This window comes from Pogona vitticeps, chromosome 1 (genome assembly GCF_051106095.1).
Source record: "Pogona vitticeps strain Pit_001003342236 chromosome 1, PviZW2.1, whole genome shotgun sequence".
NCBI lineage: Eukaryota > Metazoa > Chordata > Lepidosauria > Squamata > Agamidae > Pogona > Pogona vitticeps.
The window spans coordinates 153,980,500-154,008,127 of record NC_135783.1 but is presented as its reverse complement, the minus strand read 5'-3'; the positions used below and the strand labels follow the sequence as shown (position 1 = coordinate 154,008,127).

General features: G+C 38.8%; 3 protein-coding genes across 5 annotated transcripts in view; 1 reads left to right on the top strand and 2 right to left on the bottom strand.

Moving 5' to 3' along the window:
• MACROD2 (mono-ADP ribosylhydrolase 2) overlaps positions 1-27,628 on the bottom strand; it is a 1,236,456-nt gene that overhangs the window by 1,139,573 nt on the left and 69,255 nt on the right. The gene's annotated exons all lie outside the window — the stretch shown is intronic.
• Positions 1-27,628, bottom strand: part of LOC144588161 (uncharacterized) — a 396,092-nt gene that overhangs the window by 355,794 nt on the left and 12,670 nt on the right. The window lies entirely within an intron of this gene.
• Positions 1-27,628, top strand: part of FLRT3 (fibronectin leucine rich transmembrane protein 3) — a 65,432-nt gene extending 37,804 nt beyond the window's left edge. Inside the window, exon 3 of the mRNA XM_020801246.3 lies at positions 1-27,628. This exon is cut by the window's left edge and continues 3,357 nt beyond it. The gene's annotated coding sequence lies outside the window, so the exon portion shown is untranslated.

The following is a 27,628-nucleotide window of genomic DNA, read 5'->3' as shown; positions in this document are numbered from 1 at the left end:
AGCACACGCCTGAACTAACTCTTGGTTCAACATAACAGCATGGTATTTAGTAGGAAGTTTACTCCAGCCACAGTTAAAATGTAACAGAATATAAGGAAGCAAACTAAATAGACCTATATGAGTAAATAAATATAAGTAGATTTTTCAACAGTTTTTACACTAGTTGAGTGATAGGACAATTGGTTGTTGGTATGGGGTAGATATGGGATGTGGCAATTCCTTTCCAACTTATAGCTGGATGGTTATCTCCTTCAACTTTATTATGTGTCAGCCATTTGTGGCTCACAAAAAGTTATAAAGTGAGTATTTAGAATGATGACAAACAAGCATAGTGACTCTTAAGATTACACAATGTTGAATAATACCTTCCTGAACCATAAGTACACTATAAAATCCTCTACAACAAAGGAATCTGGATAGCATACCACATTTTCATAAGGAAAAGCTCTCACTTTGCTTCACAAAAGACAACAAAAAACTAAAGATTGGACTACTTTATTCATTAAGAAAACAGTGTGATGTCACACATTTATTCTTCAAACATATTGGAACAATAATCTGTCAGAAAATTTTGTACTACTTTTTAGCCACTGTGTTCATATATCAGACAACTTCTTGTGGCGTAGGATATAGTCATTCTTTCTGCCCCTCTCTCATACATACACACACGTATACCATATAGGATCTCGTAACTTTTCAACTAAAGCCAATGTCACTTAGGATATGACACACAAATTAAGGACCTTCATGGTCAGTGAATTGTAGAACAAGAGCGGGCCAAAAGTGGCTACCTATTCTTTCAATAGGAACAGCTAAGCTTTGCAAGTTAATACTGGCTCAGAGAAGAAAGAACTGGACAGCTGTAGCTACTGGCCATAATCTGATGCCCAGAAAGCCACCTCTTCCTCGCCCCAAAATGTTCCCTGAAAATATGGAGTAAGGGAAGCATTTAAAAATCATATAGTACTGGCCCGATTACAAAGTTCTAGCTTAAAGGATGTCCTTTAAGAATGTCCTCGGGTCAAACAGTAGCCATAAAACTGATGTATTAAAAAGATGAATGCCACAGCAATTCCATCCCCCATTCATCAATCTAAAACATTCCAAATTCTTCCAAGTAAACTATTTATTTGCCATTACTCTCTTCAGCCTCATTGCTAGGAAAGACTATTTAGCATAAGAAACTATCTGTAGAAATCATTTATTTTTCACAAGCTATATTTTTCAGAAATTCATACTAAAATAATAAAATTATCAATTTCTAAATATTTCAGGTCACTGATCAGGACTTTAGTATCATTTCAATACTGTACTTGCAACTAATATTTAAAGTGGGGGTAGATCGGTCGGTCGGTCGGTCGGTCGGTAGGTAGGTATGTGCACCTACTTTACCTTACACAGCAAATTCTCCCATATAGTAACAAAGCCTCACATATACACCCAGCTCCTTTATGCAGAAATGCCTACAAAGAATTTTTATTCCTCCATAGAACACTTCTTGGCATGCTTCTTCTTTTTAAAAGGGACTTCGGTGACAAGCAGGCAACAGTTTATACAAATGCATTTCTAGAACATTGAACAACCCATTCTTTCTGAAACTGGACTGAAGAATTACAACCAAAACAAAAGCCATTTTAGTGAATTTTTACTTAGATGCTGCAGTATTGTACCTTCAGGCACTTAAGGAATGATCTTCACCATGCCTCAGTAGCCACCAAAGGGTTCATTCTAGCATGTTAGGAAGTGATGAGTTTTTTACCATATAAGTTATCCTCACAGAACCTATTTACTATTTTAAAAACTTGCATGGTAATCTAACCTCCTTACCATGTCCAAACGCAATATGAGGCCTGGGTCTTAATTGCCAAAAAATAGTTCTTCATGATCTGGAGAAATGAAAAAAGTTGTCTTCTAAAATAGAATTCCATATTAAGCAAAATATGCTTCTGGATGTGGAATGCATAGCTTATTTTTCTGCTAACTTGACTTAAAATAACTCCTCTCAGTTTATTCTGGATATAAAGACTTTTGCATATCATAGTGTCATGATATGAAAACATTTGTCACATGTTTCTCAGAGTACTGCCCGTTGCCTAAAATCATGTTATGAAATATTACACTGCACAAGGCTGCTGATGTCATCAGCCAATGGCCTTTTCTCACAAATTAAAATATCCTATTCCCCCACCCCAAGGTTTGCTTAACATTCCTTTTATCCTGGGGAAGCTTTTGGGGGCCTTGGACACAGAGAGCGAAATTTTTAAAGTCTGAAAAACACTGCCACTGGTTCTGTATGGTACGAATAATTATCCATTACAGTACAGTACTTGAGAAAACCAACTGCATCCCTGGCTACCCTGTTCTGCAATGATGTGTCTAAGCCAGGTCACTTAGGAGAGAAGATGGTGGTTCGGTTGGATACTTGATCTACTGAAGACAAAAAATGTTTAAAACAGGTAGGAAGAAACAAAGATTCTAACATTGCTCCTAAAATCAAGCAGTCACCTTGAATTTTTCCATTTCCACTCTTTTTTTATTTGTATAAGAAAGTTGCACAGTTTAAAAATTATGTACTGTACACATATGAAATATAGGTAAAATTATAAGCAAATTAAAATATTAAAATATTTTAATATTAAAATAGTAAAATGACTAGACTGTGATTGACCAGAAGCAGGCTACTTCAGCTATTAGCTAGATCTTCTTTTGTACACGTGGTGGGGTATACATTCTATATACACAAGTACTGTATTGACTGAATATCTTCACAATCACAGAAAATTAGTTCTGTATCCAAGTAGCTCCATTTTACCTGATTATTCTTTGATCTTTCTAATTCTCTTTGAAGTCTATTAAGACAGTGACTTCCAGATGGTTCAGCTAGAGTCTTGTCCTGGTGAGAGATGTGATGGAGTTGAAGCAGTGTAGGATATGTAGTCAGAGAAATGTAAGATGGAGTCAGACAGGGTCTGTGTGGAGATGATTTGAGAGACATTGGAATGTGTTTTTCTAAGTGCTATGAGAGTGTTTTTCTGAAGACCTTCAGTGTGGTTTGAGATAAAGCTGAAGGTCGGGCAAAGAGGCCCATGAAAGACTCAACATTCTGAGCAAATTGGAGAAGAGATAAAACACCTCGATTTTCATGGGAATTGAGGGCGAAGGAAGGTGGTACAGCCCCTTGAGGCTAACTGGTTAACAGACATGAAGTGTCAAGAAGAAAGGAGGAGTTAGAGAATGTAGAAAATGGACAATGGGTTATGTGGGAGAAGTTTGATTCCATGATGAATGAGAGAGAAAAAGAACTTGACGGTTTGAGCATGTGGCTTGAAGGAGAAAGAATGTAAGTAAAGAGAAAGAAGGAGGTGGGGGTAGCGCACTTTAGCCCAGCTTAGTAGTGTTTTTTATTTTAATGGGGATTAGTTATTTTATTTAACTAATAAGATTAGCTATTTTATTTAAAATAATTAGTTATTTTATTTCATTTAATCTTTGAATATGTTCTTTATGCTAAAGTTTGAGCAATATAAACTGATTCTATGAAACTCTATTTTTCTAATAAAAATAATTATAAAAATTCTTACAAAAGGACTGGTATCTTGAACAGCAGGGTCTGGCTAAATCCAGGGAGTGGAGAGGACCACAAACTAGCTAGCTTTAAGAGTCCTACCTAACTGAGCTGTTATGAGTTCTAAGGAATCACAAAGCCCATGTGTTTGTACTTGCAAAGTACTGAGTAAAAATAAAGTGTTCTTTTAAGGTCAGACTTGTTCAAGGGGCTTACTCTACACACTGCTGAGGTCTTGGGATCTGCCTCAGTGCAAAGGTGGTAGGTAGGTAAGTGGCCTGTCGAACTCTCTGCCCGAGTGCTAAGTGCTCCTTAGGGAGGCTTGGGCACCACAGGAGACATTCAACATTCATTCATTTTTTTTCTCCTTGGGTTTAGCCTAGCCTCTTCTGATTTAATATTATTTTAGAGCTAGAGATGCTGCAGAAAACATTACATTGATTTTAAACGTTGTCCAGGGGAGGGGGGAATGGTGTCCATTAAGTTGATATTTTTGGTGCTATATTAGGTACTTTATTTCATTAATTATTTGCTAGCACCTCTTGAGGGGCAGTGCCTGCCAAATAATAGACTTTTTCAATGGGTACTAGAAAATTTTCACTATTTCCAGGATTACATGAAATAATGTTTTAGCCTCATAATCTTGAAAAGCATGACTAACTTAGAACAGAGCTGTCTCTGCTCCCTCTTTAGAATACACATTCAGATAAAATTGTGGGTAACATGGAAAATGTGTTGTCACAATTGTAAAAACAGGACATGGCCTAGGTTACATTCTCAGTAGATGTGCTTCCCCTAAAATAACTGCAATTGGCCACATGTTTTGGTTTTGGTTTTCCTCTCATGCAAGATATGCAACCTAGAAATCAATCTATTATTCCAACTTTTGACAGTAAAAAAGTCCACTTTGTGTCATAATGATAGTTAAAATAATAGAAGTAAAAGTATAAATTCATATTTAATGATGTGAATTATATTTCACCAAATCCTGCTTTTCTTCCACCTTTGCAGAAAAAAATCACTACACTTTTTTTATCAGATATCAGGATTGGTCAGAAGTAATGCATAAAAATCCAACTATAAATCTTTTACAAGATGTAGACTGAAAGGATCCTGCTATGTTATCAACTCTGCTACTCACAAAGAGTCCAGTTCCCCAGGAGGTGTCTGTGAGTTGGACATAATCTCTCTCTCTCTCTCTGCAGCTTCAGTCCCTTGTTGCATGTACCACAGAGAGTAGCATGACCTTAGTCTTCATTTGAGGGCTGCTTATCACAAATCTTAGGTTTTCAGGGCATATTCACATCAGATAATCAAGTATCAACTTTCTCATATTTTAAAATATAGCATCTTTTGAAATAATTGCAGTCTTGTAGAGAGCAACTGGACTGTTGACAAAATCTGACAAGCCAAGATAGTATTAGTATTACCAGTTTCTTCTATATGTCTAGGGATAAGATAACCACTGGTCATCCTCCCACCAAAGATCTGCCATCATCTGGACAGATCTTTTGCTAAGATTTCTACATAGGCTTGTGACTATCAACTTTAGCTTCTGTCATCTAAGAACACCAATGCATATGAAAAGGGGTAGGAGGCAGAGCAACATCTCCTAATCCATGACTATTTGGCACCCAACTTTACACCAAGGAAGGCTAAAAAGTAAGAGATCACAATGTTACAGAGACTATAAATCAGCTTGACTTCTATTAGAAATGGGAAAGATAAAATAAATAAGGCTCTGAGAAGACAGAGTTCATTATGCTACAATACACAGGCATTAAGTCAACAGAGGCTTTCTTCTTAATTACATTAATATTATTAACTTTACTGCCCTATATGCAACATCTTGAAATCAGATTCAAATAGTGTAAATATAATAACCAGGCATCCAATTGGTTAACAGTACTTAAATTGTTCTGTGCAACTAAGATTGTTGTAGTACTTTAAAGAGATGCAAAATCACTGAAGTAAAACCATCTAGAAATTAAAATAATATTTTATATTATCATAAAATTTTATTGTGTGCAGCTCTATGTAGTCTATGAATCTTGCAGCATAAATGATGCATGCCCTTTCAAAGGGGGGGGAATATGCAAAGTCAGTGAATTTCTTGTCAAAATATGCCAATTCTGGCAGCTTGCCCAAAGCTAAATTCACTGTAATAAAAACTCCTAGACTTGAACATGGTGCTATTTATGTTATTCGCCACCCGAATTGTTTTTGTAGTATATAAACCCAAAGCAAACAGCTGTCAGTTTTAAAACATCTGAAGGGCTCTGTCGCTAGGTGCTGCTGGGCTTTCTTGCTTCAATGCTTTGAAGAATTTGTCAGCTAGGCCCTGGCAACTAGCAGTGGAGGCTGGATCTTAAGCAGCTGAAAGCACTGGATTAGAACAGCTTACATCTTTTGACTTTGTACCGGATCATTGGATTGAAATCACTTTGATAGATGCTTTTGGAGGATTTTGTGTTTTTCTGAAGTCTGCAAAATTATATGCTACATTTCTTGCCCTTTAGTTTTCAGCTTACTTTAGTAACCAACAAAAAAGCCGGGAAACCTAAACTTTCGATTCCAACAGAGTATTTGCAATTCTTTCCACCCCTGCCTTAAAAATAAATGAAGCTCTGCATGCAAGTATTAAGCACCCTTAAAAAAAGAAAACAATAGTTTTCTCTTACAAATCAAATTATTTCAAGAACTACTACTCTGTAGCAGTACATCTTTTTTCTCTCTTTATAGAAAGATGTACAAAAAGAATTCGGGGTAATTATGATTTATTTTTAAGGGACATGGTGGTGCTGTGGGTTAAACCGCAGAAGCCTCTATGCTGTAAGGTCAGAAGACGAGCAGTTGTAGGATCGAATCCACGCAACAGAGTGAGCTCCTGTCACTTATCCCAGCTCCTGCCAACCTACCAGTTCGGAATCATGTAAAAATGCAAGTAGATAAATAGGTATCACCTTGGTGGGAAGGTAACGGCATTCAGTGTCTAGTTGTGCTGGCCACGTGACCACGGAAATGGTCTTCGGACAAATGCTGGCTCTATGGCTTGGAAACAGGAATGAGCACCGCGCCCTAGAGTCAGACACGACTGGACTGAATGTCAAGGGGAACCTTTACCTTTACCTTATGGTTTATTTCCATTCAAGAGGTGAGACATTTGCATGCTGGATATAGATTTCTATCCCTACCCTCTCCAGCCTGTGTTTATAATACAGTATATTTGATATATAAAAGGTCTGCACAACCTCATGACTTGGATGGCCTAGATCTGATCAAAAAGCTAGCATAAAAGTACAACTGCACAAGAGAAATATGTCTTCTCTTGCTGTGGAGTGAATGCAGTTCTGTTTCATTAAAGTGGCAGGCCTGAATTCTGCATCAATACAAGTGATTGCATGCTTGAATCCATCTGAAAATATTTAAAAATTTAAGAAGTTTCCCTGGCGGACAAGAAAAGCTACAAATTGGGGACTCCAGCCTGATTCATATTTCCCGTTGCATCATTTGATCAACAGGAAAAATGTGAATTGACTTGGTCCAAATCCATAGTATTTTCTGCAGTTTTTGGTAACAGGCTCACCTCCCTAAGTCTGACAGGGAAGAAATTCTATTAGGTAAGATTTATTTTTTATATTTCTATGTTGACTTTCAGAATCTGACCATTCTTTCACCATCATCTCCCTTTTAACCTCATGATAATCCCTTAAGGAAGTTTACATGGAAAAACAGTGCTATTCTGTGAGCGTCAGGGCTCACTGGCCATGCACACTGGGGAAATTCTGGCATTTGTACTGTACTTTTAAAAAAAAATCAACTTTCATGATGTTTCAACCCGCCCATGGGACCAGATCAAGCAATCCTTTTTGTATGGAAAGTTGCTGTTTCTATCCCTATCTTGGATGCATAGTTTGGCAAGTGAGGGGTCATGAAAACATTTTTACTACTTCAGATTACACTAACCCTTCAACATAATGCTAACCCATCAAGAGCCCTCAAACCTCAAACAATTTTAAATTGTTACACATTAATGATTTCTCACTGCAATCTCATGTGCCTGGTGGGACCTTAAATGTGTGGTTCTTGGGCAGGAGCATTTCTGGAGATATGATTAGTATTTTTAACTTTAATTACCTTAAATTCATTACTCATTTTCAGAGATTACTTCCTGTCTTTGTGCCTATGTCCTTCTGTAAACACCACTGTGAATCCCTGTGTATTACAGTCCTCATCACAATTGTTTTAAAGAAGGAAATATGTGAGAGTTGAAATATGGTTTATATGTTTATATGTTGTATGTGTACATGCACATACAACATATGGCTGTATGTGCGCATTTATATGTTTATATGTTTGTGTGGTTTATATGGTGGTTTATATGTTTGTATGTGTAGATGCACACACTCATGAGATATTAATCTTGCACTGACAACCATTCTTATTCAGAATTACTTTTTCTTTCATACTGTAATCTGCTGTTATTCACTGAATTTACATGGATTTAGGGCCGAATAGATATGTACATACTTCCACTACTGACTTTTAAGAGATCACTAACTTCATTCTAGAAGTCGGATGTCTTAATCTTCTGGACAGTGTCATCGAAGCAACCAACATGAATTTGGCCCAGCTCCGGGAGGCAGTAGAAGACAGGTTGGCCTGGCGTGTTCTGGTCCATGGGGTCACGAAGAGTCAGGCACGACTAAACGACTAAACAACAACAAGTCTTAATCTTCAGTCTCAAGAGATTATGGTAATGTACTCTGAATGGAGGACTTGGAACAGTGTCTAGTGTGGCTGAGAAGGCCAATTCAAGAGTGACAATCCCTTCCACACTGAAGACAAATACAGTCTGTCCCCTGTCCAGTTCCCTGATTTTGCTGGTTTTCAGACTGCCTCTTTGCCTCCGCCTGCTGGACAAGTGTCTCTTCAGAATCGGAGAGGCCATGCTGAACGCTCAGATGTCAAGGTTTCCCATCTGCTGAGGTCCATTCCTAAGGCCTTCATATCCCACTTGCAGATATCTTTGTATCACAGCTGTGGTCTCCCTCTGGGGCAATTTCCCTGCACTAATTCTCCACACCGGAGATCTTTGCAATCCAACTATCAGCCATTCTCACGACATGCCCAAGCCAATGTAGACATCACTGTTTCAGTAATGTATATATGCTAAAAATTCCATTTCGTTCTAGGACTACTCCATTTGAAACTTTGTCCTGCCAGGTGATACCAAAAATGCATCGGAGACAATGTACAGTGGTGCCCCGCATAGCGAGGTTAATCCGTTCCGGATTAACCGTCGCTATGGGGAAACATCGCTATACGGAACGTAAAACGCCATAGAAATGCATTAAACTTAGTTTAATGTGTTCCTATGGCTCCTAAACTCACCATTCTGCGAAGTTTCTCCATAGCAACGCCATTTTCGCACCCTCGGTAAGCGAGGGCAGAGCGCGAAAATGGTGCGGGCGGCCATTTTGGGCATCCGGTGGCCATTCTGGAACCGCCGATCAGCTGTTTCCAAAATGGCCGCTGGGTGCAGAAATGATCGCAATGCGATGTTTAGCCTAACTAAACATCGCAATGCGATCGCATTAGCGACCCCAAAAAAGGGTCGCTATGCGGATTCATTGTTAAACGGTGCGCTCGTTAAGCGAGGCAACACTGTATATGGAAGGTATTCAGCTTCCTCTCCTGCCATGCACAAAGGCTTCAGGACTCACTCCAGTACAGGAGTGTACTCAGGATACAGGCTCTATAGACATGGATTTTGGTATATGCTGTCAGCTTCTTATTAAGCCATACTATCTTTGTGAGTCTGGAGAACATGTTAGCTGCTTTGCCAGTGCGTTTATCCAGCTCGACATCTAGGGAGAGAGTTGAGCCAAGGTACACAACAGTCATGAACAACCTCCAATTCTTGTGTAGAGAAAGTAACAGAGGGCTCCACACCCTGGCTTGTGACTTGTGTTTTCTTCAGGCTGATTGTTAATCCAAAGCCTTGGCAGGCCTTGATAAAACAAATCATGAGTTGTTGGAGGTCTTCAGCAGAGTGGGCAACAACGGCTGCATCATCGGCAAAGAGGAAGTCCCATATGCATTTCAGTTGGACTTTAGTCTTCGCTCTCTATGTAGAGAGATTAAAGAGCTTTCCATTTTATCTAGTCCGGAGATAAGACACATTCTGTTGCAGTTCCAAAGGTGTGCTTCAGCATGACAGCAAAACAGATTCCAGGGTCGACACAAGGACACAGCCTACTTCACTTCACTTCAGATGTCAATGGGATCTGATCTTGAGCCATCAAAAACTACAGTTCCCTTCATTTCTTTATGAAAGGACCTGATGATGTTAAGGAGTCGAGGTGGGTATCCAATCTTGGGAAGTATTTTAAAAAGGCTGTCCCTGCTAACCAAATCAAAGGCCTTTGTAAGATCTATGAAGGCCACAAAGAGTGGCTGTCGTTGTTCCCTACATTTCTCCTGCAACTGTCTGAGGCAAAACACCATGTCACTGGTGGATCTATTCGCTCGAAATCCACACTGTAATTCTGGATAGACTCTGTCTGCAAGCACCTGGCATCTCCTCAGCACAACATGGGCAAGCAACTTCTCTACAATGCTGAGAAGAGAGATACCACGACAGTTATTGCAGTCGCCCCCATCTCCTTTGTTCTTATACAATGTGACAAAGTTTGCATCCTTCGTGTCCTGTGGTACTCCATCTTCCCTCCAGCAAAAACAATATAATTATACAGCTGGGTGGTGATGAACTCTTTACAGCACTTCAGCACTTCAACAGGGATTTTATCCTTCCCAGGTGCCTTGCCTGAAGCGAGGGAATCCAAGTCCACTTTTATTTCTGCTAAGGTTGGTTCGCTGTCCAACTCTTCCAAGATAGGCAGGCACTCAATGTTATTTAGTGTCTCTTCGGTTACTACATTCTCTCTGGAATATAGCTCAGAGTAGTGCTGCACCCAGTGTTCCATCTGCTGTGCTCAGTCCTGGATGATCACGCCTATAGCAGACTTCAAGGGAGCAGGTTTCTTCTGTGTTCGACCTAAAGCCTGCTTGATGCCATCATACATTCCCTTGATGTTACCTGTGTCCACTGCTATCTCTATCTAGGAGCTGAGCTGAACATTAGAATGTCTCCTGGCAGTCTGTTGGACTTTGCTACGAGCACCTCGAAGAGCCTGCAAATTTTACTCACTAGGACAGGCTTTGTATGTTGCTAGAGCGCTCCTCTTTTCCTTGATGGCTGGCATCAACTCCTCTGAATAGGCTTCGAACCAGTCTGCCATCTTTTTGGTCTTCTTGCCAAATGTGGACAAGGCGGTGTAATAAACAGCATTCCTGAAATGTTCCCAGCGTTCAGGTGCATTTGCATCAGTCGGGCCTGGAAGGGTTTCCTCAAGCGCTTGGGCAAATAGCTCCACTTTTCTCTGATCGTGAATCTTGCTGATGTCAATACGTGGTCTTCATTCCTTTTTCATATGACACAATCTCTTTATTTGCAGTTTTACTCTGCTACACACCAGGGAGTGATCAGTCTCACAATCAGCATCCTGATAATTGTGTGTAATCATAATACTAGGAAAGCTAGAGCATCTAGTGAGGATCATATCGAGCTGATGCCAATGCTTTGATCCTGGATGTCTCCAGGAAACTCTGTGTTGAAACTTCGTATTAAAGAACGTGTTGTTGATACAACGACCATAATAACAGCAAAACTCCAGGAAGTGTTGGCCATTTTCGTTCATCTTTCCAATGCCAAAATGACCTAGACAAGTGGGCCAAGAATTGTGATCAGCACCAACTCTAGTGTAAAAGTCTCCAAAAATGAACAGTTGTTCTCTCTTGGGGATTTTTTTATAATAGCTGCCAGATAGTCGCAGAATTTGTCTTTGACTTCTGTTGTAGACGACAGCATTGGTGCATATGCACTAATAATGGTGACCAGTCCAATGGATCTCAGCAGGGTATTTCTGACCACAAAACCAGCACCATATTCCCTGGGCTCATTCAATGGTTTTCCCTGCCAGAAGAATGAGAAATGTTTTTCTTTGACAGATCCCATGTCTGGCAATCTCGTCTCTTGCAGGGCAACAATGTCCATCTGCAGTCTACTCAGTTCCATGTCGATTAGAGCTGTCTTGCGCATGTCATCTATTTCCTGCAGGTCGTCAGAAAAGCCGGGGGTCATTGTCCGAACATTCCAGGTGCCCAACTTTAAGACAGAAGTTTTCTTATGATTGTTGCATGGTGCAGAGTTATCAATCTGAATGTCGGCTTTCACCCTAAACCCCACGCACCCCATGAGGTTAATGCACCGTGGCGAGGCAGCACCTTACTGGCTGGGGACTGCTCAGCTTAAGACGGGCGGTAGCTACCTAGTGAGGTGCAATGACCTTTCCCATTGTTGGAAGTAGCCCCTGGCATCATGCTCTACGCCAATCGAGCAAGGACTTATAACCAGTAACTGCTACTTCCCATGTTATTTCAATGCTGTATGTGAAGCTGGAGTGTCCTCTCCAGAGCACAAAGCCTGGGTAAAATAATATGGAGTTACCCTAGCACCAAATCTCCTGTCTCCATGTTGCTGAAATAGTCCAATGGAAAGGCAAGAGCCAATACAACTGGTTCCAGCGACATTGCAGGAGTTGCCAGAACGACACAAACTATCTCCAGGACTCCAGCTCCGGATTTTGTCTCGAGGTTAACTCCTGAAGCTTTTTCCATCTTCTGTCTTCTAACTCACATGCATTCACAGTCTGTACCAGCTTCACTTGGGTTAGAAACCCTTTCAGCAACACCTCTGCTCCCCCATCTCATTCTTTGTGTCCATCTATACTCTCCATCTCCTAATTGTGCTCCACACTTGTCACAGCATCAGCAGTTTCTCCCTCAGAGTTGACATATATTAGATTCCCAAATCCAGGCAGCCTAGAGTCCAAGATGTTTAGTACATCCCGAAAATTGGTATTGTTTTTGGAGACCACAGTCTTTTTCTGATTTTTTTTCTGAAGTAAGGAAGATATCCCTGAATCAACATTCTCTCTAATTTTCAGGCCCACAGTTTGTGCCAATCTCTAGTCCTGATTCTTGAAACCAGCCAAGCAATACTGCATGCTGAGGAAAGCAGCTACCAAATAACACTATTGATCTGTCTCTGATGTGGCTAAAATTGGCTTTTCCTAGTGGTTAAACTAAAATTTAATCCCAGCTCTCTGACACAGGTTTGCCAATTTGCTGTGTTGCCTCTCTCTCTCTCTCTCTCTCTCTCTCTCTCTCTCTCACACACACACACACACACACACACACACACACACACACACACAGAGAGAGAGAGAGAGAGAGAGAGAGAGAGAGAGAGAGAGAGAGAGAGAGAGAGAGAGAGACCTGGAGTTTCAAAAGAAGGCAATATGGGGAGATAGATACAGATTACCTGGCAGTTCTTTCTTTGAAGAGTTGGAAGATAAATTCCAAACTGTGGCCTGAGGAGGAATTTGAAGCCACCCACCCCACATGTAGTTTGCAAACTACCTCTGAAGCAAAACTGTTCTAAACAACAGCCATGAAACTTTGGGACTCTAATATGTATTTTTTCTGAACTATCCACAAGATCTTGTTCTACAGCCTAAGGAAGATGAATTATCATCAAAAGCTAGCTATTTGCTTGATGTTTTTAGTGGTCTAATAAAGGTATCACCTGCTCTTGCATTTGTATTTTGGGGGGGAACCCAAAGACTTTTTTTCTGTCCCCCCCCTGTTTTCCTCACAAACATTTTACCAGTCTTTCACTACACAGAGTTCCTGCTTGTTTCAGAGCTAAAGGAGATGTAAATATTCAAAAAGTCTACGATTACTGGGAATAGGAGTTCTACATAGTTTGAGGTACTGTTTTAGTTATCTAAGAGGCTGACTGGTTTTTATTTTTTAAAAGAGATGCAATGCATATATGCTGCCCTACTAACTTGCAAAAAAAAAAAATCATTTCCTTGGCCCCTCCACAGAGCTGCGACAATCTATTCTATGTTCTTAAGTCTCTTCACAATACTGGCAAATTAACAGAAGGCCAAACAGGGTAACTTGAGGTCTGTATGTTTTTTGGATGTGTGGATGCGACTAGACTTCCTAGCAATCCTATTTAGCCCAATCCAATCCAATCCAAAATAGGCATGTAGAAAAGCCCTAAAACTGCCAAATTGCATCTATCATTAGCCTCATGCCCACATTCAATCTGCTAAATAGGAACAATCACACTAACTTTACTTTGGATCTGGCCTACTTAACAAATAAATTATCAAACACAGAAAAATTGCTTTACATATGCCTGTGAAAAACACAACTCGGAATAGTTACTTCTCTACTACAGCTCTCAGAAATACTCAGCCAGCAGGGGCACTGGGAGCTTTTGGTCCTTCCCTTTCCTGGCACCAAGTGGCTAATAAGGGGTATAATCGGGCATTTCCGGTAATTTTCATATATCTTTGCTCAAGGTGATATAGACCTATTGGTGACTTTTTTCAAAATTAGAAATGACCATACTGTCCTTGCTGGTTTCGGGGATGGAAAAGCTTCTCTGTCCTTGTGTGTAAACATGGCTCCGAATAAGTGATGTGTGTAAACATGGCTCCGAATAAGTGACTAGAGAATGTGAACAGCCTTTTCAAATCAAACCATTTTGCCTGAAACATTTCAGAATGAGAGTGTTGGGGAGCTGGAGGCCTACAGCAGGCACCCAGAAGACAACATGTAATGCAAAGATGCTTGTTGCTTGCAATGTATGTGCTTATATGTAGATTACAGATCAGTGGGCCATCCTATCATTTTAAACCCCTAGACCCCAAAAATGTTGTGTCGGCCACAGCTGTGACTTCATTCATTGGCTAAACACACATAAAGGATGTAGCAGGTTTGTTTCCAGGAGATAAGAATAGGCACTGCACATCATGCCTTATAACTCCGCTTTTCTGAAATATACAAACATCAGATATATCTGCACAGCACATTTAATATCTGTTTCATACAATTTTAAGCGTCACTGTTCCATTCTAATGAATTCTGAAATCTGTAGCTTGATAAAGTGCCTAGAATTCTCTGCTGAAGACTTCTAGTTCACTCCCCTAAACTACAACTCCTGAAATACATGGAATGCCTGTGTATACTGCAGGATTAGATCCTTAGTCCCTTTCTTCTCAGGCACCATTACCCCTTCCACATATCTCACTAAACAATAAACTCATGATTTCAGAGTAGCATGAAACTGGTTTTATTGCCTATTGCAGATACATCTCTACTTCTTTTTAAAATGAAATCTGAGAAACCAGGCCATCTAAACAAGTCATCAAGATGGCATGGCTAAAAGTCAGATAAAACCCAGTCAATTGGGCAATGTAGTAAATGAATTTCTGCTCTTTTTCTTTCTCACTGTTTTCTCTGTCTCTTCACACATACACCCTAACACTTCTTCAGACTTTTCTTCTCCTTTACCACCACATTAGGCAACAGAAATTCTCATTCTCTCTTTTTAGATTTTTTTTTCCTGCCTCTTTTTAATGGAAGCTAGGCTGCCTAGACAATGAAGGCCTCGAAGTAGTCTTTTATCTACATGAGTGACATTTATGTGTCTACAGGTGTGGGTATGTCAGAATGAAGAATTCCGGGAATTCGAGTCCAAAAAATCTAAATGGCACATGTTTGTTTTTAACATAAATTGTACTTCAGGTTACAAGCTGATTTTTGCTAATTAAAACAAAATAATTATATTTATATAAAATAAATCCCAGATGCAACCCCACAGGGTCCCCTTAAGCATGCCAAGTTTTAGGTGTTTTGGTGAAACAGCACAAACACAGATGCTCTCTTTTATTATTATAGTTTGAAAGTCACATATTGTTAATGTTGAGTGAATTACCAATGCTAGCAGGTACTAAAAAGTTTGTTTCAGTATATAAAAATCCTTTACAGAAACCACTGAAAACTTTATTTTCAATACTAAACTTCTTTAAAGGCAATAAACCTTCTAAACACCACTTGGGAAGATCTAGTTCACCGTACTGACATATTTTAAAGCTGTAGGATAGCTGTGATTTATAAAGCTTGCATGTTCTTTATGAGAACATATCCATACTCATCATGCATATGTACTGTATTTACTGAAGAGAAAGTATCAATCATCTGTTAATTCTTCCTTGTTTAATTACGAGTATATGCTTGCCTAGAAGCAGTGTTCATTGACACTGATAAGGCTTCACAGACCAAATAGCTTTTTCTGCTTTCCCTATTTCAGCTTCTAGCTAAGAAGAAAACATTGCTGCTAGGTGTCCTTCATGTAGATGTGTTAAGCTCGCTTCACTCAATCAACAAGTTCCTAAGGCAGTTGGACCTGTTCTTACACCTGAAGAATATTATTGATCAGCACCAGCACAATTTATTGACGTCAATTCTACTCAAGCTATAATTTTCGAATAAACCATTGTTAACGGCAACTTTGACATCAAGGCTTGTCTTCAAAGACTATGTTCCTTGCATATAAACTGATATGTACCAACATCTTCCTGTCTGCACAGCCTAATTATATTAGTCCTATACATCTCAAAGTATAATCTTTTTAAGACTGTGGAACCTTACACTACACAAACGTCATTGTAGTGTTGTCATTATGAAAAAGAGTATTTAAATTATCACTTGTAGATCAGATCACCTTATTCATCCTCCACTCAAAGCTCTGAGGGTTAACAAGCTGTCTTAACAAGTTAGGAAGATGTGGAACATCCCACCCACACCACTGTTGAATCCAAAGTTGGAAAAGATTTTACGTGATACACAAGGTGAAACTGCACACAGATCTGCTGGCCATATGGCCCCAAACAGCAACTCAGTCCAATTATTTTTAATCCCAAGGCAGGATTGGGATATGTATCTCCTCTGGGATATAAATTAATATTGTTGATTCATCACAGGGAAGGGACCATGCCCTCCCTGGCAACACATGTGCACTGTACACATAAGGTCTTAGGTTCTACTCCTGGAATTGCCAATATAAAACAGATGCCAGCTGATGTGAAAGAAAACCTCTGCTTCAGATTCTGGAGACACACTGCAAGTCCAAATATGTAACATGGGCAAAGATAAACAATTATTTTCAACCTGTGTCAAGTATTTTTCTATATCTCTATCGTATTTTTAAAACGGCTAAACAGTTTTAAGTACCACATAAAGAGAAAAAGAAGGATGCTGCTACTATAATGGCAAATAATTTAATGGATGAGATCCAGATGTGAAAGAAGAAACAGTAACATTTTGATACCTACTCTTACACAATGGTTGCATTAATGACTTAGTCAGACGTCCACAGATACAGTCAGTTATTGGGATGGAAGGAGCTAAATCAGAATCACAGATGAGGCAAAAACGGTTGGGGGAACCACTGGGATTTCTCTTTATGGTGAAGATAAATTGTCTACTGCAAAAAGATATAGACATAGGAATTCTTGTTCAACAGCAAGCTTGTGAATAAAGTCCTTTGGAAAAGAAATCCGAACAACATCCTGGACCATGAACATGAATGCCTCTGAATGGATTGCTGACCACTATATCCTGCTCAGAAATAGGCTGCTTTTAGCTCTAAATGCACAGGGACAAGTGCCACCGGTAATCTTTTTATGACAGTTCAAGAATGTGAAGAACTTTAAAGGAAGAGCTCTCTAATTCCAGAGGCAACAAATGCACGTCTTCAACATCCACTAAACTGCCAGCAAACACAGAGCTACCAATTGTAAAAACCCTTACCAGTATCCAGTGATATCAGAAGCCACAAATTGGTTGAAGAAATAGGATAATTAATCTCAAAGGTATTGTAAACCAATGATAAATATGTCTAGTAGCAGAAGTACATTTTATCTGAGATTGTTTTGAGAAACTCCAGCACTGCAACATTGGTGAAGAGTTTTGTGTTTTTTTTGTTGTTGTTTTAAAAAGCTTGATCTTAACTATCTTTCTGTGAATGAAACAGCTCATATTTACATAATGGCCAGACCCCTATGGTAAGTGTAAATGCAATGGCATAAACTGCAGTGGTGCGTTGTCAGTACTTAATGAGTTGCCACTTGTATTCCTTATTGCATACCAGTGGTGTGAGTTGGCATGCGGTGAGGAAAACAAGCACTGACTGGTTTTGTGGATTTATATAACCAATAAGTGTCCAATATGACTTTTCTCACTCTTCCTTCTCTTTACATCCCTACCTAGGTGACCATGGAGAACAATATAGAAAATAGTGCAGAAGGCTATAGATCTGGAGTTGGCAAAGTGAAGCTCATGAGCAACAAATAGACCCAAGTCCTTTTCTGTGCCCCCCATTATCTCCAAGTACCCCCCAGAAAAAAATGTAAGAAGTTGTGGTTTGCTAGTTAAAATTGGCTGCAAATCAAGACACGTAATATTCAGAAGCAAACTGCAAAATCTGAAGAGAAACCTCTTGTTATTTAAGAGCTTAAATCCTGCTTAAGAGGCTAAAGTCTAGAATGTTATACAGTCTCAGAGGACAAGACCTTGCTCTAGGTCAGTGGTTCTTAACCTTGGGTTACTCAGGTGTTTTTGGACTGCAGCTCCCAGAAGCCTTCACCACCAGCTGTGCTGGCTGGGGTTTCTGGGAGTTGCAGTTCGAAAACACCTGACTAACCCAAGGTTAAGAACCACTGCTCTAGGTGAGCAAAATATAGGTGTCTGACAGTGTGAGTTTGTGGGCTACAGCTCTCAGAATTCTGCCTGGGAAGTTCCCAGATAATTTGGGGAGTTGGTGTCCATAAAAACCAAACAGCACATTTCTACTGTAACCCATCAGAGAAGTACAGAGATGTGGCTCTTTGGTGCTATCGCTACCTTACTGAGTGAAGGAAACATACTGTATAAGAAAACAAATAGATTTTAAGAATAATATTTAGACCTATGTTTTACTTACCAGTTCTATGTACACTACATACACATATTAAGTGAATATATTAGAAATGTATTGCTAGTAATACTGTAATAATCTTAGAATTGCAAAGATTGGTCATCAAGTTCAACCCCTGTCAAGGAGAGACAGTAGGAAATCAAACTCCCACTCTGGCTCCACAACCAGATACCTAAACCACTGAGCACTTGTTTTTACGTATTACACACTTATAAATATTGCACCAACTTTTATATAGTTTTAGATTCCATTAAAGTGTTGGAATATTGTAACCTATTTTTAAAAATTAGAAAGAAATTAGCTATTTTGGCCATACCCTTTTCCACAGAGGGCATGCTTCTTGGAAGTAAAGCCTCAGAGCAGCCAGCCTGAGAAACCACCTTTGGCATCATTGAAGTTGCCCACTTCTGTTTTATATGGAGGCAGGAGAGAGACAAAAATGCTCTCCCTTGAGTGAACAAAAAAGCACATCAGGTTCCAAGTGAAAACATATTCTTTTAATACTGTGAAACAAATTTTCCACTTGGAATCGATCCTTAAAGCAGAACTAAATATAAAATTAAGTATGGAAAAAGAGTGAAACATTTCAGTTACTCAAGCTGGATGTATGTCACGATTCCACATATGCAAAGAACAAACACAACAATAGAAAACAACGTGCTTGATGGAAAGAACCACTTGCATCTGGCAGGATAAAACCCAGGACTCCAGAAACTGGATAGCTCAGTGGATTTAAGTATCTAGCTGTGGAGCAAGAGATTGGAAGTTCAATTCCCCACCGTACCTTCTGCAAGTAAAGCCAGACTGCAGAGTCCCAATGTGCCCTCAGAAAAAGAGAATGGTAAACCACTCGTGAGTATTCTATACCTGGGAAATCCTGGAAAAGATTGCCATCAAGTCAGAACTGACTTGATGGCACATGATGATAATGACGATTAAGGCCCGCACAGGAATTTGTAACGCCAAATATTTACATTTTTACTCAAGTTCCGGTTTTTAAAATTTCAATTCCAGAAATAAAATTAGTTGGATCCAGACTGGTTCTGCTGATTTCAGTGGGTTTACTGTAAGTATAATTAAGTCAAGACTCAGGCTATTATGAGTGCATTTTAAAACCATAATTTTCTTGACACTAATTGCTCTGTTTCACTCAATTTCTAACAAACAGAAAATGAGAAAAATGCATGCACATGTTATTTTAATTTCTTCTATTTCAGGAAAACCTGTTTACAAATTACTCTGCCATTATGCATTTCAAACCAAAGCACACTTAGACATATATATGCCTATATATACCTATACACTACAGTATATGCATTCTGAATGGCACAAACATTTTCATTTTAATATAGATGTCCTTACTGCCTGCATAAAGATATAAAATCTGCTTTTAAAACTGAACAACAGCTACTATTTTTAGTAGTAGTACATCAAAACCAAGCTATTCTGGATAAAACAAAATAAGCTATACTGGTCAAGGGAGAAGAGGACAAGAGCCACTATCAGGCAATACCTTATTTTGTGTGTTACATGCCATCAGACCAATTAAATAAGCACAAAACTGTGAACAGGTTTTCAGACAACTTCAGATCTCTTTATCAGGTAGGATGACACAAAATGTAGGCAGGAGAAAAGAGGAATAAGAATTGGCCACCAAAATTTCTCTTCCACACAAGATAGAAAGCAATAGGATTCTGAATTTCTAACCCAAAAACTTCATGCACTGGAAAGTGGTGAAGCATATCATAGATGTGTAAGTGTAATGAATTTAATGTACTTTTATAACTACATTTAGACAGAAAAGAAAAGAAGAAACATTCAACACTGTGGGGTTTGTTTGTTCATTTGTTTGTTTTTACCTTTTCCTTAATGTGCAACCATGGGGTCAGATCTTTGCTCATTCCCTCAGTGGTAGATCTGCCAGTCCTTGCACCAACAATAATTATGCCTGATGTCTATCAAGTTATGCTCGCTCAAAACTTGTGTCTCCCCTTTGCTACACATACAGAAAATACTAAAAGAACATACTGATGCTTGCACTATTTGATTCTTTTCCAAGGTTAAGAGATAAGTGGAAGAGATACTAATTACAACATGAATGCCACAGTGAAGCTGTTTCCTCAAGTCAGTGAGGTTGTTTCCTCAATCTAAAAAGTACTGGGTGTCAACCCATATCCTTCCTTTATTTTGTATATGCCAAAGATAACTTGTACCAAGCTTTTAGAAGTCCCAACGTAATTATGGAATTGCATATGCTATCATGTTTATTGCAACGCTCTATATAATTGCCTATGATCACTAAATATAGGTTTGCATTTTTAAAATGAATGAGAAGTCAAATATAGAATGTTATTATTGAAACGAACAGAACTTGCTCTGAACTTCAGGCCACCCATTTTTATTTTATTTTTATTTTTAAAAGTGTTTTACAATTATAAAACAAAGGAGAAAAAAACCCAACCAAAATACATAACAAATTTATATGTATTTTGGTTGGGTATACATAATAAAAATTATTCACTAACACATAACAATATAACATAATATGCTCCTTCCTACTGGGATCATTTAGAGATATAGTCAATCTCAGTCCCTAACTCCATCGAGAACTGCATTGATTCTTGCAATGGAGTGCAAACTTTCCCTTTTATTAGTATATCATCTATAAATTCTCCTCAATATATATTAACATGTTATTTAACAAACATTTTTAACATTAAGATTACATGTCAATTTATCATTAATGGCTATACTCTTTATACTACAGTACGCTGTTTCCCCGAAAATAAAACCTAACCTGAAAATAAGCCCTAGTATGATTTTTCAGGATGTTCGTAATATAAACCCAACCCCAAAAATAAGCCCCAGTTAAGTGAAACACCGCCCTCCACCACTGTGGAGCAACCAGAAGAAGAGGAACATGACTGTATTTGAATAAATGTATTGTTGTAGGTGAAAAAAATAAAACATCCCCTGAAAATAGGCCCTACTGAGTTTTTTCAACCCAGATATTGTGACAAGATATTAAAAACAAATCAGTTGTCAGAATTAGTGCCATCATTCACTTGCAAACCTGAAACTAATAACATTATCTCCTCTTTCAGACAGTTTCTACATTGAGCTAATATAGGGGTGGCCCTAAGAACATCTACTGTATAGAAAACTGTTATGTGAATTGAGGTGTGTAAGGGTGGCCACTCTGCTGACTAGGGGGCATGGAAAAGCTGGGTTCCGAACTGTAAAGAGAGAGATGAGAACCTCTACCCATTTATAACACTTGCTACATGTGCAGAGGAGAGAAACACTAGGTAACAACATCTTATTTCTACAAGCTCAGAAAATAGGAAGAGCTTGGAAAGGGTGCAAACTGGCTAAAACAGTGTTTATCATCTCTGCTCTCACTGCTTCTCTGTTCTTTACTTTTCAGAGCACTGTGTGTTTTTTCCTTTCTATGATGTGCTGAATGAATGCAGCAGAGTATGAACTAACGGACAAGCCTCTAAGTAAAGCTCTGAAGGTGAAAGAGGCAAAGCAAAGTTATTCAGATCAGCTAAAACCAGAGTTTTAAGAAGACTTGCTTTATCAGGCATTAAATCATCATAATAATGGGAATATGAAAAGGCCAATTGGCCCTGTAGAGTTATTAAACTGATAGAATATATAAATGCTATTATCTCTCAAGTGACTATCACTAGCTTTTGTCATTACTGCGTAATGTACATGTATAAAAATCTAATCTTGTATGTAAAATGAGAATTAGACTATTTCACTAGCTAAAATATACTGAAGAGAAATTTGCATTTAACCAAAATGTGAAAGAATAACCTTAAAGAGGTTATCAGCATGAATATAAATAAGTATTCTCAACTCTGCATACTGAATGGACTACTGCATTCCAGGAGAGCCTAGTAACAGCCAGCCATACCACATTAACCCATTCTCTCAAACTGGAATACTTTACAGAGCAACCTGCTGATACCTTTGTTATAACATTTACAACACTGATTTAGCACACTAGCCATACAAAACAGAAAGGTGTGAGATCAGTACAAATGAGATAAGCACACTGAAAATGGCCTTTGGTTTCAATGTATTCATGAAGGCTTTGTAGAAACCTTTGGTTTCTAAGCATTTTACTTCATTACATCTATGAATTCATTCACAAAATGGAGGTTTGGCACTGGAGAAGACTTGGTGCTCTCCTTGATTGTCAGCAACCTATGAAAAATATACCACCAATACTATCCCCTCCCTCATCCTAGGTTACATTCTTACAAGTATCTTTTGCAACAAATTGTGTGTATCTATAAAGTATCAGTTCTGTGAATTAGGTATCTTGACTGCAGAGCTAGAGGTTAGAAATTCGCTTCTCTACTATGCCTTCTGGATGAAGAACTAACGGTGGAATCTTCAGCAAGCTGCACAGTCCTAGAAGAAGGGAATGGCAAAACACTTCATTCACCACAGATCAGAATCAACTTGATGGCATGCAGTTATCATTATAAAGTTTATTATTACAGAAAGTTATTCATAAGAGGAGACCTGGTGTTTTAGTCTATACTCTGAATACCCCTTCATCAGCCACATTTGATCAGATTACACCACAAAAATAAACAGCTGCTTGGGGTGGCAGTATTGAAGTAGCACACAAACTATGGTACAGTTTAGAATTCTTTACAATATTGCAAAAGTTGTTAGGGTACATCTCTATACACAGAATTACATCCTGGTATACTCTGCAACCCTCCTCTGCTATTTGTAAGGCCTCGCTCGACAGCCACTTTGCTTTCTTGCATTTCCTTTTCTTTGGGATGGTTTTTGTTGCTGCCTCTGGTACAATACTCCGAGCCTCCATCCATAGTTCTTCAGGCACTCTGTCCACCAAATCCAGTTCCTTAAATCTGTTTTTCACTTCCACTGTGTATTCATAAGGGATTTGGTTCTTTAGATTATACCTGACTAGCCCAGTGGCTTTTCCTACTTTCTTCAGTTTAAGTTTGAATTTTGCTATAAGAAACTGAGGATCAGAGCCACAATCAACTCCAGGTCTTGTTTTTGCTGACTGTATAGAGCTTCTCCATCTTTGGCTGAAGATAATACAGTACTGTATAATCAATCTGATTTCGGTATTGCCCATCTGGTAATGTCCATGTGTAGAGCCGCCTCTTGTGTTGTTGAAAAATAGTGTTTGTGATGATCAGCTTGTTCTCTTGACAAAACCCCATTAGCCTTTGCCCTGCTTCGTTTTGAACTCCAAAGCCAAACTTACCTGTTCCGTTTATCTCTTGACTCGCTGCTCTAGCATTCCAGTCCCCTATAATGACAAAAACATCTTTCTTTGGTGTCAGTTCCAGAAGGTCTTGTAAATCTTTATAGAATTGGTCAATTTCAGCCTCTTCAGCATCGGTGGTCATTTTTGAGATTGTATCCCAGTACAGGTTTTCCCACTCTTTTGTTGACTATGAGGGCTACTCCATTTCTTCTACGGGATTTTTGCCCACAATAATAGTTATGATAATCATCTGAATTGAATTCACCCATTGCCGTCCATTTTAGTTCACTGACGCCCAGAATATCAATGTTTATTCTTGCCATCTTCTGTTTGACCACATTCAGCTTACCAAGGTTCATAGATCTTACATTCCAAGAACTATGCAGTATTTTTCTTTGCAGCATTGGACTTTCCTTTCACTTCCAGGCGCGTCCACAGCTGAGCGTCCTTTTGGCTTTGGCCCAACCACTTCATTAGCTCTGGAGCTACTTGTACTTTTCCTCTGCTCTTCCTCAGTAGCATGTTGGACACCTTCCGACCAGAGAGGCTAATCTTCCAGCGTTATATCTTTTAGGCTTTTGTTTCTATTCATGGAGTTTTCTTGGCAAAGATACTGGAGTGGCTTGTCAGTTCCTGCTCCAGATGGATCGTGTTTAGTCAGAACTCTTCATTATGACCCGTCCGTTTTGGGTGTCCCTGCACAGCATAGCCCATAGCTTCTCTGAATTACTCAAGCCCCTTTGCCACGACAAGGTAGCAATCCATGAAGGGGCTCAATATCATAGTGAACAGCTATTTATGTGATACCAGGAACACTTCAGTGTTGCTCCCTATAGTTGAAAAATGGATCTGATTCTGGTATCACATAAATAGCTGTTCTCATCATCATAGTGAACAGCTATTTATGCGATACCCAGATCAGATCCATTTTTCAACTATAGGGAACAACACTGAAGTGATAATGCAGATGCATTCCTTTACCACCACCCCAAAATCACAAGCTAGCAAAATGTTCAATTTTTCAGTGTCTGCATCTAGTAGCTTTTTGTACTAAGTATGCAACCCTTTATAAACCTGGGGCTACTCAGTCAGAACAGATAAGTCAGCTGCTACAGTAAGATCAAGAACGTAACCCAGAAACACATGTACTGAAATACTGTAGCACCTGATATTCCACTTGCCCAATTGTCAAACATAATACAAACCTTTGAAGATCTATGGCAGCGCTTCCCAGCACAGAAGTCCCATTCTCTAATCTTGTGTGCCTCAACATCCACTTTTACTTCGTATTTCAGACATAGGTTTTAAGAATATTTCAACCTTCCTTCCTAAGTACTCTTTTGTGAATTCCCCTGTTTTCTTGGCTCTAATATTAAACTACCCAAAGCCTCTGAACTAGATCAATATGTTTCTTAACATAAAATGGCAAGTCAGGTACATCTAATACAATTTGATACTATCTGTTACAAGCTATGTTCTTCACGTTTCAGTGGTTTGGACAGATTTTTAAATGCACTTGTGCTGCCCTTTAAAGTAAAGAAGATATTTCACAGGAGATGATACTGAGTTCTTATATCACTGTGAAGATACAGAGAATGTTCAAATTCTTTGATAAATATCAAGTCAAACATGTGTTTCAAGGCATCCTCAGTCAGCTCTTCTAAAAAAAAAATAAGACAAAACCACTTTTCTCCCTCTTTGCTCTCCCCTTTGAAAATGCTGTTCTGCTGCACTATTTCAACTTATGTTGAACAAGTGTAATTTAGTAGAATAATTTTGGCATTGTGCATAAAGGAAATATATAAAACAACATTAACTGTGCCATCAGGGAATAATGCATGACAGGCAATTTCATCACATTGTCACAAACCAGTCATCTAAAATTCCAAAGCTGCATTAAGAGCCCAAAGAGCAGCAAAGGCAACTAATAATGTAAAGATATTTAAAAAATTTTACAACAAAGTCAAATAATCTATTTTTCACTAAAGTACACTATTTAAAGATTTTACAACAAAATTGTTAGTTATCCATTACATTTGCTCTGAAAATGAAATAAATTTAAACAATTAAATCTTCAAGTCATGGCTCTTCTGTCACATGCACTTTACACTTCAGCTGCACAGATCCCAAGTGACTATTCTAAACAATGGAATGGTATACTTTGTGTCAATACTACCTCCTAAAATTTACCTGCTCCTCGAGAAAAGAAGTATTTCACTCTTCTAAAAAAACATGCCAAATTAAGCAAATGGCCCAGTTAATTAAAGATGATCAGAACAGTAGATGGACACAGATGGAATGGGATGAAGAAACACTTAACCAGAAGGCACTGCCACTCTAAAAGCTAAACATGGAAAAAAAATAAAAGAAACATTAAACTTAGTTTTGAAAGAAAAACTTACCATATGGCAGCAACAGCAAGAAGAGCTTGTCTCTCCACTTTCACCCATTTATCTCATTTTGAATCACACATTACTTCCCATCCAGACAATATTCAACCATTTAGAGAACAGAGAAGCCAACCATAAGAGAACGATAAAACCCAAAAGAGTAGATTAGAAAGAATAAAAGCTAACACATTCCAAGTAAAATGAGCTACAGATTTTATTAGGAAAACAATTAACATCCAAAGACTACTTCGATCAATAACACAATTTGAGGAAGCAAGCAACAATCATACAAAACAGCACAAGGATAAATATCAATATATAATTTTGGATGGTAGAAGGATGGTAGAAGGGATTACAAGTGGGGCAATAATTGTCTGGAAATTGGACCCTGGAAAGATTCATCCAAAGGCACAATGGAACAAAATACAGTCCACTCTTCCATTTAAATCAAATTCTGATAAATTTGTAGAAATAACACTATAAACAGAACATAGGTGGTATCAATGTCAAACTACAGCATTCTCATATCACCACTGTAATAAATAGCATGGATATTACTACAGGCGATCCCTTCATCACATATGGCTAGATTCCTCAAGGTAAAAAAAGAACTCAGAAGATACATTTAATTTGATGCAAAGTACGACATGTCAAAAAAACTGAATTCAATGCTGATCTCATATTATTCTTTTTATTCACTGGCATAATCTACTACAGAAACATTTAATCTTATTAATGCTAGCAGTAACTAGAGTGGTTGAAGCAGAAGACATTGAGGGAAATTTCACATACAAAGGGGATATAGAGACACTGAGAAACAACATACAGTGGTGCCTCAATTTACGAACATAATCCATCTTCCAGAAGATGGATGTAACTCCAAATGTTCATAAGTCAAAGCACCATTTCCCATAGGAATGCACTGAAATGCAATTAATCCGTTCTGGCTGAAGAAAAAAAATCACACAAAAAATCACTGCAAGACACATTGGAAATGCAATTAATCCCTTCCGGCTGGGGGGGGGGGAGAGAAAGGCAATCAAGCATGCAAGACCCATTGGAAATGCACAGAAAACAAACACAGCAGATCGGAAATGCACAAAGAACAAAGGCGGCAGGTCAGAAATGCAAAGAAAACAAGGGAAAAGGCAAGAGAAGCATGCAGGACCCATCAGAAATGGGGGGAAAACCCAAAAGAAACCCAACCTCCCCAAGACCCATTGGAAATGGGGAGAAAGCCAAAAACAAACCCCCAAAGACCCATCGGAAATGGGGGGAAAACCCAAAAAGCAATCAATCGGACAAAACCCATCAGAAATGGGGGGGAACCCAAAAAGCCATCAATCCCCCCAAGACCCACCGGAAATGGAGAGAACCAAAAAACAAACCCCCCAAGACCCATCAGAAATGGGAAAAAACACTCCAAAAAGCAACAAAAA